Source organism: Cinclus cinclus, chromosome 11 (genome assembly GCF_963662255.1).
Source record: "Cinclus cinclus chromosome 11, bCinCin1.1, whole genome shotgun sequence".
Classification (NCBI taxonomy): Eukaryota; Metazoa; Chordata; class Aves; order Passeriformes; family Cinclidae; genus Cinclus; species Cinclus cinclus.
The window spans coordinates 10,882,702-10,898,054 of record NC_085056.1 but is presented as its reverse complement, the minus strand read 5'-3'; the positions used below and the strand labels follow the sequence as shown (position 1 = coordinate 10,898,054).

Genomic DNA, 15,353 nt, shown 5'->3' with positions numbered 1-15,353 from the left:
AGGTAGATTTTAATAAATTACTTATCTCTCTGAATACTTTACATATGCTTATGAAGAAACATAGCCTGTTTGCAAACAGTGGAAATCCACAGTCTATAAAATCCTTTGAAGAAAATGACAAATAAAAAAAGTAAATTAAAAAATGAAATGTATTATATCCTCGTTCTCAAGAGACAATCCTTTTGCAGCATTGATTCACAGCTCCATTAAAAATATCAATTAAATCCTTCACTGAGATTGGTTAAAAGCTGTAAAATCAACTTTCCACACTAGACAGTAGTTATTCAAATACAACAATTTATTGTGTATGTTTGATGTAAGTTCCAAAAGTGACAAAACCCAAATGAAAATGAAAACAGTTGCCCATCCCTAAAGCCCAAAGTAGGTGAAGCAAAATCTGATACTCTATGGCTTCTTTTTGTGCTTTGACAGATGTTGGCTGCAAGTAAATCATCTACTTGATTTACTTGATACAGAAAATGATTGCGTCTGCCCTCCCCCTACTTCAAATTATGGTAACCATAAACAGCTGATTAAAATGTTAGTAGAAGGGTAAAAGTTATTTAAAAAAAGGTTGCAGTAATTTAATAAGTCCTGCAACTAGCCTAATTTTTTATATTTAATTGATAGGAACTGCATGCATCAAAGAAAACACATACTGAGATTTAATGTGCATAAAATGGATATTAGCATTTTAAAGAGGCAGATTAACACATTAATCCAAGTAATTTTCATATATTGCTTTTAATAAAATCTTCACAGTATAAAATTCTTAATGAGGCTAATCACAGGCATTCCATTTAGTGGGGTGATTAGGGATAACATAAAAGTATTTTTAATCAGTTTTCTAAGGCTTATGGTTTTTTTATTAAAAATTAAAATTTTGACTTGCATTTTTATTACTGTTTTATGTGGGAAAAAATCTTAAAAATGCAAATAAAGCACATCGTTCAATCATGTAGGTATTAATTATTTACAAGACGTTGTCCATTGTGGAGATATTCTTAGCCTAGGGGGGAAATATAAAAACAAACAGACTGAAAAGTATACAAAACTTTACAACTACAAATCAAGCGTCCTTTTCATATAAATTATACATTAAATATACCATAGGAATTACAAAGATCTCATCTTTGATGCACTATCAAGCATGCATTTACACTGGGAGAAGGATCTTCTGCAGGCAAACTTCCTTTCATGCCTCGTAGTCATCTTTGCATTCCCCTCTCGACTGAGGGCAGCGCATGGAGGGCTTCCACTGTTCCTTTGAGCATTCCAATTACTGCACTAGCATCTTGTGAATCAAAAACTAGAAAGGAAACATTATAAAACAGCATTAGCAATTTCATTTAAGGTTTCGCTTTTGTTCTGATAATCTTCCTTAGCATTTGGACAGATTAAAAGGCTCCTAGTGTACGGTAAAATAAAAAAAAAAAAGAAAAAATTGTAAACAAACAATAAAGGAATTTTACTTTTCAGGTACTCAGCCTACTGGAAACCGAGAACTAGAATGTGCATCAATGAAAGTATCAGGGTTGGAATTAACTCTGAAACAAAGAAAACTATTTGTATAATTATTGCCTATAAAAATTAACCATTTTCCACAATGTGAAAATAAAGGTGTTCCAAGTTCTATTGAAAACATACATGCATAGTCAGAAATAATTTTAAGTAAAAAATATAACAATTATTTCATTTTCTATACTGTGTGTATGACAAGTCCAAGTCAGCCTGGACAATTATTTGTATTTAAACAGGAAGTTGTTTTTCCAGTTTGTACAATTCAAATTTATTTAAATTCCAAGCTTCTGTGTGCTGTAGAGAAGTATGAACAAAGATGATAATTCCCCTAGACTAAACTAACTACCTTAATCTTTGTGTATGTGGGTTTTAAAGTAGTATTTAAAATTTCTATGTTACAGAAATTAGCTGACATGATTTAAAATTGCACTCTTTTACAATATCTAAGTAAGCCCAGAGGGCCAGAATCTACTGCTGTGATTAAAACATGCTGCTAAGTCAAAAATGAGGCTCTTTCCCAGTCCTGCACAAAAAGCAATGAGGCTACCTAACATGACTCTAGAAGGAGTTTGAATAAAAACAAATAATCTTGACAGCATATCTTTTCAAAGCAAATTACACAGCTGATAAAGAGCAAGGTTATGTATTTACTCTATTAATTAGGATAAGTTCTCTGGGACATGCAATGATGCTTCATGTTGCAACTGCTAGGCTGCTGGGACAGCTCAGAAGAGGTTTAGAGAAGGGAAAACACAGGATAAACCTTGCATAATTCACCCTATTGAAAGACCTATTACAGGACAGATTGGATGCTATTCTTAGAAATCCAAAGTATTTTGTATATTCTTGAACAAATCACTCAGTGAACTGTCAACTTCAGAGCAGACTTCAGAGAACGGTATTGTTTATTACTGTAAGAACAACAAGATAACTATAATTCATGCTATCACAACATTAACCCTATTTTATCAGTTTTCATATTGTCTTACTATCTGAGACTTATTGTTAGATGTCTTGACTATACAGTCTCTTCTTCATCCATCCTCTTGCTTAGTCATGCACTTATTGCTTCAAATTTCACGGAGGCCACTTCCACACAACCAGCAATGAAAGGAACAAGATATGAAAAAGGTCCATGCATGCAGTCCTCAAATAGAGTGAATGAAGCTCATGGTCTCTGAGAATGATTACATCTTCATGTGGTAGTGTCCTATGAAGTTTTCTGTATCTAGGTTTATTCTTTTTCCCCCAAACCAATATCCACCTCAGACAATGTGTGCATATTACTCAGGATTTCTATTTATCATGCCACTACATTTAATTGAAGTCAGTGTCCAGATCTCGAGAACAGATCCTTTTCCAATAAACTTGCCATACATTAATGCAAAAGTCATTTCAATTATCTGCATATTTTCTGAAAGTTTAGAAACTGAAATCTTTTATGTTATGGATGCAACAGAAAAGCGTAACTGTATAGCATCTGCTGGAAAGGGCAGAAGTGTGGATAAGAAAAGGAATAAAAGTATTTTTAGCTATTACTATAGCTTTAATAGATATGCACGTAAAATAAAAATTAGTTCAAATGTCTCATGATTAGGGGAAGAAACGCCCCTCAATATTGAAGTAGCCGTCATTACATAATAATGATTAGCTTTTGACAGAACAAAAACTAATTAAAAAAACCAAGATCTTCCTGTCATAATAATTCTGTCAGACGATGATCAGGATTTTAAAGAGCTTTGTGAAAAGTGACTTTCAAGGGTAAAAAATTATATTTGTATCACTAATAAGTCTTATCAAATAGGAATTATGACCATGGGAATTATAGCCTCAAAATACAGAACATAAACAATTTTCCAGTGAGAGACTACAAAATACCTTTTTGGAGGAGATGTGCTTTTGTACAACTACTTGGAGAAAAATTACAGGTGCAGAAAAGCTTAAGTGTTCAGCCACATTAAGAAGTGCATCAAATCTGTGTTTTATTTTTCCAGGGTCTGGAGATTTGATTCTTTGCATTTTCGTTATTGCGTTCCTTGAACTTTGAGTATTTATACTCTTCTTTGAGTATTTTAGCTACTGCATGGATGCAAATCACACATGTAATGGAAATGGTAAGAAAAGCTATTTCTTTTTTTCAATACTAAGCTCCCCATAGCTCAAGGTATGGTAATAACCCCCAACAATAGAGGTACCAAAGTTACACTGGCCTGGCATTTCAATAGGGCTAACTGGAATTCCTGCTCTACAAAGGGTACATCCTGTGCACTGTGTCCAGGCTTGGAGCTGGTTCATGTATTCACAGAGGGACTGCTTTATCAGAAAGATACTTTCAGCTTCTTCTCTGAGCTTCACCACAACAGGAGAGAGGACTGAATGAAGAGGAAGGAGAAAAATGCAGCACTGGTAACCATGACCCTGCTATCACAGGCAACAGGAAACTCTAAGCAATGAGAATATTTTCCTTCAGTGCTGGCAAGAGTACTGAGTAACCTTCTTGAGTCTTCTTATGAGCACTATAACAACATTCTCCAGTGGCCCAGGAAAGGGAAGATTCCACAGCTCCTACTCACCTCACGTTGCTTTGGGGAGTCACAGTGAAGGGCTGGTCACAGGCTTTTTCAGAGGGGTGCTCATGCTAAACTGACCACTAACCAACCTCCCCAGAGTTTCACACTGTCTTGGATACACAGTTTCGTATGGAGGACACAAAAGCTGGAGCTACTCTGGGGATTATACTGTAACTTTAAATAAAATATGGATGTCAGCAATACAGAATTACTGACATAAATTTTAATAAAAATATATAGTCCTATTACAATGAAGTATGTTGTACAAAATAGAGAAATACAGGAAGCAGACTTGTCCTTAAGGTTCTTAGGTTTTCTAAACTAATTACTATGAGCTGGCGATGCTGTTTGGTTTTTGGTTTTTTTAAACATATTTTAAGGAATGACAGTAATAGTTTCTGCAGACTTTTGCAAACAAATGTGGAAGCCTTTAGTTAATATTAAAGAATTTCTTCTTGACACAATGTCAAACAATTACTTCCACAGTAAATCTTGCAGAGAAAAGTAGAAATTCAACAAATCATTTTTAAGCTGCAAAAGTTTACAAGAAAGTGGTCTCTAAAACTTACCATCAATGTCTTGTTCAATGATATTTCTTTGCTTCTTTTTCAAACATATTCAGCAAAATCAGTATCTTCACATTCAAGTTCCTGCTCATCTTCTGAGGCATCACTGACCACTGTAAATTTTAGGGTAAACACACGAAGAAAAAATTGCATTCAAAAAGGATTAAAAATCAACTTTGAAAATGGAAAAAAGACTAAACTGCATTCTGTTTTTTATTCTCCTGCTGCATAAACAAGAACTCTTTATCTATTACATTCAGCATTTTCCATCACAAGAATAGTCCAAGATCCTCTCTTTTAAATCTTCCCTTCATCCTTAGTATTATTTAGCTGTACTAGAAGGAGAGAGAAGTTGTAGCCATAGATCCACAGGCTTACAGAAATGTTTCATTTTTGCTCCCCCTCCTACCAACTCATGGTACAATTCTTGTTAATATGGCTATACAAACAACTACACAAAATATATGCTTTTCTTCTGTGAACTTAAATTACACCTACTGCCTCCAAGTATGGCTTTCCTTTCAAACGCATAATTCCAGTATTGTGTTGGAGCTGGCTTGAGTTAGTGGCTTGTGCTGGGGCCAAAAACACCAAGACTGACAAAATGACAGGAATTTAGAGCTAACATTTGGTATGTCTTGGCAATATTGTTCAAACTGTGAATGTTTGTGAGCTCTACAACCTAAAAATGTTACAATAGGCATAATTTCAAATGGGTCACATCAAGTTACTTCATATCTAAGGCTACAGGAAAGGATATCTTACACCAAATATGAATACATTAATAAAGCTATGGGTAGCCTTACTCTCCTATATCTCTCTCTGGGATTGCAGACTTTGTCTCTAGCTGATTTCCATACTTCCTTTCTGTAATACCAGGTATAAGTACACAGTTCCTCGCAGGAATTCCAAACCTACTGAATAGGAAGAAATTTTAACATCCTGTTAAAAAGCACCATGTGAGAAGATAATTGCTAGGCATTTCAGGAAAGAAGAGAGAACTAAATGAAACCAGTTTGTCAAAAGAAAAGTAAAAAAATAGTAAGTGCTAAAGCTTAAAACATATTTTACAAAGCCTGAATGATTATTTATTTTTGTTTTTAGAACAACACTTAAAGGCATTATCACCAGCAGGTAATTTAAAGCAACTGGACAGAAGCTCTTATATAGGCAAATTTGATCAATTGTTTTTTATTATTCCAGAGATGAGAGTTTTTAAGCAGCTAGTAGAAAACTTTGTGCATGAATTCAGTATATTACTGTGAAGCTCACACTGTACGCATGCTCTATTCTAAAACATGGAGGCACAGATTGTGTTACTTTGGGGAACAATGACTTCATGTAGTCTGTTCCTTGGAATAACAATCATTTCCCACCAAGAAATGATGCACCTGTCAGGATCAGCCTGGAAACCTCTTGCATAAAGCTGTTCACTCTTGTTATCACAGCAGGGTGACTGTTAGAAGAATGGATTCCTCCATTCTTCACATATGTCTCTCCTGACACTTGTCAGAAGAGCACACACTCTACCTCCAGGTCTCAACACTTCAACTACAGTCTGGCATGAGGAATCAGGGCACTTTCACTACACAACTGAAATTTCTACACTCTTAAAATGCTGAAAGACAACAGTACAAGAATAAAAAAATAACTACGACACAATTACAAAAAGTTAAGTGAACAGCCAGAAATGTGTCCTGTTAACTGATTTAGAGACTTGAACAGGTAAGTAAATAACAATGGGGTTCAGATGCTGAAATAATAGTTCTGTATCCTGTTTTTATTCCAAAGTTTTACAAATATTAGCAAGTTTATCTTCCTAAAATTGATAAGGAATATGAATCCCCTTTATACAGAAAAAGAAACAAAACAAAAAGGCTACCCTTGTCACACAAAACAGGCATAAGAAAAGCAAGATATTCTGACAAAATCTCCATATTAATGACAGAGACAGCAACTGTCTGAAAACATAAAGAAATTATGCTTGTCAAAAGAAGAGAACCATCTTTGTAGTTTGCCACAGTTACTAACCTAAAAATGATTTCAAACAGTCTTCCTAGTCTCCTACTACCTCATGCTCATGCACTTTACATTTTATATAATTCTATTTAATAGCGTGTTTTTCTTGACTTTTTGATATTGATTATTTTTGTATTTTCAGCTCCTGAAGCCATTAATTCAAATGTGGAACCAAAATCAACATTTCTAAAAACTTTTAAAATTATTCTATATCAATTAATGAAATTGAGAAAAGAGAAAAATCAACTTTATTTTGAAATCTTATATTAATGAACAGTGACCTCCATTCCAAACAAATTTTAGACTTGATATGAAGAAAAAATGATACACTGAAAGAGTTGTCAAGCCCTGGAACAGGCTTCTCAGGAAGTCACTGTCCCTGGAGATATTTAGAAGTGCACTGCTGGGTTAACAGTTGAACTCGATGACCTGAAAGTTCTTCACCAACCTAAACAGGACTCTCAAAAACATATATTTTCCATATAAACTCCACACCAAACTAACATTTATTTATCTGTAAGCATAAACAAAAAGGGTATAAAGCTGTGAAAAGCATTCTTTTCAGGGTCAAATTGGTTCAGTTTCAATTACAGAATTAGCCTATAGTTGCCACTTTGCTTAGTAATAATTTTATGATTTGTAACAGTATATATTTTTCAAGAGCTATTCATTAAAGTGATTCTTCTTTTAGAAGAAAAAAATAGCATGTGATTTATCAGTTTAGTTATGTACTAATATGGATCAAATCATTATGAGTATCATTTCCAACAACATTCATTGTGACAGGAAAAAAAAAAAAGTACTCTATTTAATACACATAATACACTGCCTATGCTGCTATAATTTGGCCTAGCACAATAATGTGTCAGGCTAAACCATCTGCAGACAATTTTCAATGATATTTATATCCTTGATAATTTGGTTTCCTGAGCTTTAAAGCATTAGTTTAGTTCAGTTCCTGTTTCAGCTGAAAAAGCTCTGATACTAGTTTGTAAGGCTTGTGATAGAAAACATGTGTTGAAGATATAACTAGGCTAGGTTTAAAATGCAGAGTTGGAAACTTTTGGCGTATGGGCACAATCTTTCTATAAATTTTGTTTCTTGGTGGTCCTCTTGCTAGGATCAAGTGGGGAACTGGACTATTGATGAACTTCCTGTCTTCCTAATCAGTCAATGCAGAACTGAAATTTCAACACAAGCCAAGGCAGACACATCAATGACTGCAGAAAACAACCCACCTTCAAACATGGAGGATGGTACCCATGGCAGGAACACGTTGAAGATGAATGCTTCTGTTCAGAGAAAAAGCTCATTGCTGTAATCGTACCTCTACTTTAACCTTGGATTGTAAAATAATGATTAAAAATATCTAAGTATTTATAGGAGAAATGGCAGCATACTGACTAGCTATTTTCCTTTACTAATTTATCCCTCAGGGCAAATAAAAAAAAAAAAGAAAAAAATAGGAGTATTTATCCTCAGTATTGTCAAATTTTAGTGGAATATTATCCACTTTCCTATTCCATATGGTAGAATAAGTCATCTGCTTACTTATTAAATGATTTTTTTTTAATCTCCAAACCTTCTGCTACTCCATCCCAACAAGTAATCATTTCATGGTGCACCCTGCTCAATTCCAGTAAAAGCTGTTTGCTGGCCAAGACATGAAAACTCAGATCTAGAAATGAAATGAAAAGAGATCACTCCTCCTTATTGTGGACTAAATCAGTGATTTGTGAATAAATGCATGTTTAAAAGATTTACAAGTAACTCCAGCACTTCAAGTACAATCAGCAGGTATCCTATTCTCCCACAAATCAAATGAATCTTTAAATTAGTGATTATTCCATTTTAATGATTGACCTTCAAGAGAAAATGTAATTAAAATGCATGTCTGTCTGTCTTTCTATCTATCTATCTATCTATCTATCTCTGGAAATTCTAGGGCCAGGGAACACTTTCTACAGCTCTTAAGACTCTTAGTAGTATTCTGAATTCAGAAAGCAACAAATGTAGTACACTACACTGGGCAGATATGTGCTTTTCAGATTCATTAGTGACAAAATACTGGTAATAGATTCTTTTGCTGAACAAATTTGTTAAAAAACAACCAACCAACCAACCAACCAACCAACCAACCAACCAACCTCCCAAACCTAACCCCAAACCACAGCACTAAACCAGCATTAGGTGAGGTTGCAGTATTCCATTCCACATGAACCAACACTGGGGAGAAATAAGAGCAATAGTCCCATCAGAATGCAGTTACCGTTACTAGCTGAAACAAATTTTTTCCTAGTTAGTTAGCAAGATATTTGACTCCTCAGCCAAACCTCCACAAAAGAAACAAACATGAAGGTGAACCACAAGCATCATTTACTAAGACCTATAACAGAGTTTTCCAGCACTAACATGTACCTGCCAGTGTGCAGATCCAGCTTTAGAACAGACCTGAGACCTCCTTCTGCACAATTATCTGCCTTAACCACATTTATCACTGCAAAGCAAATCAGAATTACTATTAGTATCAAATGTTTTTCACCTTTTAGAAGAGTATGAGGAAAAGAACAAAGAAAAATAAACACTTCTTTCTTTTTTTTTCTAAGGAAAAGCAACAATGTTAGAATCAAATTTGAAAGGTCATGTGATCTAATGGTGTGTCACTGGCAGGTTTATGTGCACACTGTCAAAAAAGATACAAGCAGCATCTAAGCATGCCAAATAGCTGTCACTTTCTGTTAATGGCAATAGCACTCATGATTTTAAAAGCCAGTGGTCTTTATTGCTTTGTATTTGAAGTGATTTACTGTATTTTCTTCCACTGAGGAAGCCAGTGATAATGATAATGTATGGCAGAGTGCTTGTCCTATTTGACAGCCTCAGTAATTTAATCCTCCTTTCCTGCCACAATATTTCAGTAAGTGAAACCTGTAGGCCAATGGACTGGAGAAAATCCACAGCACGGAGAGTGTGAGTGAGTGCTCTGAAAGCTTTTCATTGTTTAAATTTAAAATACGAACACAAGAATCAGCTTTTAATTTTTGTACTATTATTATGATCTAGAGTGAAAGTTAGTCTTGGTTTGGAAAACATTAGAAGAATGAAAAGCAGGGTTTAAGAAATTCTTTAAGAAGTTTTCTGGGCATCATATATTAGAGAAAGTAGCTGCTTGCCTGCAAATAGTATCAGTCTGCAAATATTAGAAAACTACTGTGAAAGATTATAAAAACTGAAAAGGTGTTAAAGGAATTTTAAAATAAAAATACATAAAGAAATGAAACTGAAAAGGTTTTGCTAGGACAGAACTAGAATGAATACAGCCCACTAAGATAGCTCTTCAGTAGAGTTTTCATTTGGTTTTGTGGTGAGAAGGTGGAGCTAGAAATTTATCTGTCATTAAACTCCAACATTTTTAATATTCACTTTCTCCTAGCTACTCTGCCACTGTACTCACAACAATTCTTTTTGACTCTACTTTAGAGTAAGGTTTTCTTTTCCCCTGTGCAGACTGAAACCTTTAAGGTATCTCATACTGTCTTCTGCTACCCAAAATAAACTTCTTTGTATAAACAGAAAGTATCAACTCTGCTATGGAGCTGAGAGTATTGGAATGCAGCAATATGAGGAGATAAGAAGGCCTAAACTCCTAGTAGAGGGATTTATTGAAGGACATACCTCTACTAGTGCTAGGAAGCCCATTTCCCAGAGCTCTTGATTTTTCAGATTTCTCCAAAGCTGCTCCCCAGCTCCTAGACAGGCAACAGAGCTGCTTTAGGAATGGGTTACTACCACAGATAGCCAGTCCAGTTGCTGAGTCATTCAGTCAAAGGAATCTGCAATTTGCCACCTTTGTCTCTGCTAACAGAAAGCAAAGCAGTGGCATTCTGTCTTTGAATCCTTAGTTTCCACTCACAATGTCCTACTTTCTTAGGTTAAAAGAAGCTGTTATTGTTATCTGCTGTTCTTTTGGGCATGTGGATGACTTTCCACATGTGCTACTCTCATGGCCAAGTGCTCCTGAGGCCACCACAGGAAGTGATGAGGAGGCAGCAGGGAGACAGATGGACAGCCAGAGAACTTCAAAGGAAATGCCACATCAACAGATTGTTCCCTTTCCCATAAGCATCCCAAATGGAATTTCCTAAGTTTACTAATACTGTATCTAAAACAATTTTAAATGCAAATTATTAACAAACCTAAAGAGTTCAAATTCATTTCACTCACTGGAAAAATTCAGACTAATAAGTAAAACATTCAGCACAAGAACTTCATTCAAATCTGGGGAAAATTATTAACGAGAGTGAAAATATATTTTTAGATCCTGATGAATAACATGCTGTCATAGCATCCCTTAGTACTGCCTGAACTTAGAAGCATTAACATTGCTGCAAGGCATGGAACATCTCGTATTTCTATCCAATTCACTGCAAAAAATAATTCAAAATTAACTTGTGCCAGTTTGCCTCTAAAATTATGATTTTAAAGTTAGTCACAAAGAATTACTAAAAGCTGAAGATTACAATGACCTGGAACCTTATTAGAAATCTCTGCAATTCAAAATACTGCTGTTATGCTTTAGTTCAGTTTTTTCATAGTTCACATTCTAACAAAACTAAACAACTACATGATGAAGCAGATTTTCACCAAATGAAGCAAAGTGCTCCACAATCTTGAGCTTATTGTAGAAAAGGAATAAACACACAGAATTATAACAATGTTTCCTGATACAAAGCCTTAACATTTAAGGAAGCCACTTTTAGAATAGGGATCTTCAGAAGTTTATTTTTAATAAAAAGTACATCCCATCTTTCCCACACATCTCCTCTCTACTTCCGCTTGTACTTCAAGTTGCTCAAACAGTCACATGCTTACCTAAGAGAGAAAAGATTTTGAGAAAAGAAAGGTTCCCAATTAAATTTCAAATAAAAACTTTGCCAGGTTCCATAAATCTTTCTTCTATTTCTGCTCTCTGTTTCCTAGAACCACTGTATATTTTGGCAAATTTCACTTTGAATGTATGGGTCTGTAGTGTTTGGAAACATCCTCAAATATTCTAATAACTCTTTTCAGCGGTAACAAACACAACAGCTCCTCTCAGTCACTATGATCATCAGGAGGCACAACACAATGTCATGGGCAATCAAGAGGTTTGCACCATAATCCTGCACTGTCTAAACTTCCCCAGCCAAGTTTCTCTTCCAAGACTCTGGAAGAAAGAAAATGATCTTCTAACCATCCTTAGTGAAAAAGTCATAGTTGAAAAAACCCAATTAATGCCAAACTACATGCTTGAACCACCTGTGAGAATGGAAACTCATGGGATCTTGTAAGTCTAGATCACTGGAACTCCATTATATTGTTTTTCAACAAGGTTCTGTTCATCTGTATCTCACATGTCAAACAATGACAGTGAAGAATGTGCAAAAAGTATGGGAAAACCTTCAAATGTTCTTAAAGCAATGAATCTCATGAAACTTTTTGTCGCAGTTAAAATGTTTTAAAAACAGTCAATCTGTTCCAGTTATAGATAATATAAAATGCTTTATTTATTATAAGAATTAGTGATTTTTTTTTAGGTTACTTATGGACTTACTCTGATTTTCTCCATGCAAAAATCTAAAAGACTATTAGTTTCCTTCTAAGCGCAAAGTAAATTTCTTTCTACCCATGCAAATCTCATTTTTATTAAAGAAAATATTCAATTAACCTCAAATATTCAGCATACTCAAATCTAATTAGACATGAATAAGAGATGCAGCAAAGCTATAGTAAACACACATGCAGATTTCATTACTATTATCTTACTGGCTTCTCAACTGGTATTATCAAAAAGCAGACTCACTACGTTTTTCCCCCTATATGCAAAGCTAATCTTGAGTAGAAATTAGACACCCAATTATCTAAACAAACCTCTACAAATAACAACCACATAAGTATAATGCTGCAGAATATGCTCCTGAAGCAATTAAGACCAAAACCAACATTTTAATATTGATTCGTTGGCATATTTTGAAGTTCAAACAGTTTTGTAATCCATACCCAAGCTGTAAATAGAAAAAACAAAATTGCATAGTCAGGTTACGATTAACAGAAATAATAAAATACAGCACTACTATATTGGAAAGACTTATGAATTAGTCTCTCCAAAGCATGATGATATTTTCAAATATCACACCTTGAAAAGTATTGAAGTTTCATACTTGCCTCAAAACTCTGAAATTTTATTCTATAGTCATCATATCTTTCCAGAATTTTTAGTTAAACTTTACAAAGCAAATACCTAAAAAACAAGTAGACCATAACGAGTATGCCCAGGAATCGGAATATTGTGTAAGACTTCCACACCTTCTGAATGCTTGTTCAATTCACAGCAATGAGAGTTCCAAAAGCAAGAGAAATGAAAAGCCTTTAGAAGCTTGTACTGGCTTATGGTATTATTTCATCAGATTTTGAAAACAGGTTTTTCATTTATGTCTGCCTAACTAGAACATCCAGAGAAATGCCTACAGAAGCTAACAAGATGAAATTGTCCAGCTCATAGAAAGAGTTCTTATTTATGCAATGTCTTATTTAGCATATGATGCCACTTGTCTGAATGAAAGGAAACCTTAGTGAACTCAGGACTTTGCAGAACTACTGTTTGTTTCCTGTGGGTTTCTTTTTCTTTCCCAAGGCCTCACAAAGATCAATGTCCTTCTTGGAGTTACAAAAGTTAACAATTGCATGGTGGATTGAGAGCAACTACTTTCAGATGTTCATTTATTAGAGTCTAGCATATGCAACATGCAGGATTAAGTATTCTGTAGTAAACAGCAATTTACTAGTATTAAATACTGTTGAGTAATTCCCAATTTAAAAAACTTCTTATTAAAGATACACTGAGTATTCACAAGTGATGATAAAGTCCACTGCATATTTTCTCTAAATGTATTTCAGTTGTACACAGTTGGATAGAATGTTTTGCTTTTGGATAGCATGTTTTCCTTTTCCAAACTAATAGAAAAATTAGTTTGTCACACTCTTCCGAAAACAAAAAATTAGTTATGTAAAGCCTAATTGTAAAAGGTATGCACTACCATATTTAAATATACTGCAGTTTCAATTTCTTATACAAACATACTTTTGTATTTTAGTTTACACTTATTTAGTGCAACCTTATCTCAGTTCTGAAAAACCATCATTAGTATTTCCCAAAATAGTGGGAAGAATGACAGATACAACCAACACAGAGATAAATGCAACTATAATGTATAGGAAATAGGCTTTGTTGAAGGCATTTTCATAAGAGATAATTTTAGGGAAGGAACACACCTGCTCAGGGATAGTTCCCACTCACCAGTGCTATAGCTACAGTCACCCCTCTGACCACCTGTAGGGTTTGGAACTGACAGTGGAGTGTCCTCTGCAGGGAAATTGTTTCATCTGCATTCTAAACTCAGCCACTGTACATCATCTAGTGTAATTCATGACTTAGTAAAACCAAGTGATATTATTTTAATCCAGACTTCAATCCAATTTTCAACTACCTACTTAAAAACAAAACACAAACCAAAATAATTATTTTGTGTTTCTCAAAGTGTTAACACAAACCAAACATCCATGTGAACCATCATGTAGTTTGTAGAATTAATGCTGATGGATTGATTTGACATAGACACAGTAAGAATCTAAACCCCATGGTTTGTAGTTAAGAATATTGGTGCAATAGATACTGATTGACATTTGATAGTTAAGATATTTATCAATAGTCATATTCTGCTGGAGATTAGGTTAAGATTATCTTTACGTACTATGATATCTGAATCACTGATTTCAGTTGCCATTATTTTAAGCTACACACCAAAGTGATCTTCTAACTGCTGGAAACAGTTTCAGTAATATTAGGTATCAAATTTTTACAAATGGAAGAATTTTTAGTGTCTACTGCGGACTATATCACATGCAATAAAAATCCTCCAAGTCACAAAGTTGTTGGGCATGTAAAATACAACTGCATTTGCATGGAATTCAACTTCATATGCTGAACTTGACTAGTTAAATCAAACATACCTGTAAGAGTTAAAATGAATAACATCATAAAATTAAACACAGTTGTTCTTCATCAGACCTTTTCTTATTCTCTTTTAAGCAGAATTACATTTTTCTTTTCCTTGTAAAATTGTCTCACACTCTTCAGCAAGGTCTATGGTATTGTGTACAGATACATTGTAATAAAGTTTCTGTATTTAAGTGTGAATGTCAGGCTCAATAGAAAGTCACAAGTACTTCCCTAGGAAATTTGAAGAAAGAAAAGCCACTCTGGTTTCCAAAGTGGAGTACGTAGGTGACCATTCAAGGATAACATTCTTCAAAGAGCAAACACGTGTTGGAGTACAGAAATATAATTTTTTTTTTTTACTTCATTCTTTACTTCTTTAGTTTCTTTCAAGTTCCTATCTGTATTAAAAATAATTCCTCTATGTGGAAGTATTTGGACATTTTTTGATTTTAAACTTAAACCACTTCAAGTATTAATCATATACAGAAGATTAGCTTTCTAGATTCAGTGTTCGAACTGCAAGTCAATATTCGAATTTATTAAGGAGATAGCTTAAATTTCCCCAAGCAAACTATATGATTAATCAAACTGAAAAGCAGGTGTATCCTATTGTAAAAATATCCATCATAAAGAACAATT

The 15,353-nt window shown here is 34.3% G+C and overlaps 1 long non-coding RNA gene across 1 annotated transcript in view; it reads right to left on the bottom strand.

Moving 5' to 3' along the window:
• Positions 1 to 735: 735 nt before the first annotated feature.
• Positions 736 to 15,353, bottom strand: part of LOC134048341 (uncharacterized) — a 49,041-nt gene continuing 34,423 nt past the window's right edge. Inside the window, exons 6-7 of the long non-coding RNA XR_009933538.1 lie at positions 4,661 to 4,770; positions 736 to 1,309 (exon numbers count right to left, since the gene is read on the bottom strand). This is a non-coding gene — a long non-coding RNA (uncharacterized LOC134048341). The remainder of the gene's footprint in view (positions 1,310 to 4,660; positions 4,771 to 15,353) is intronic.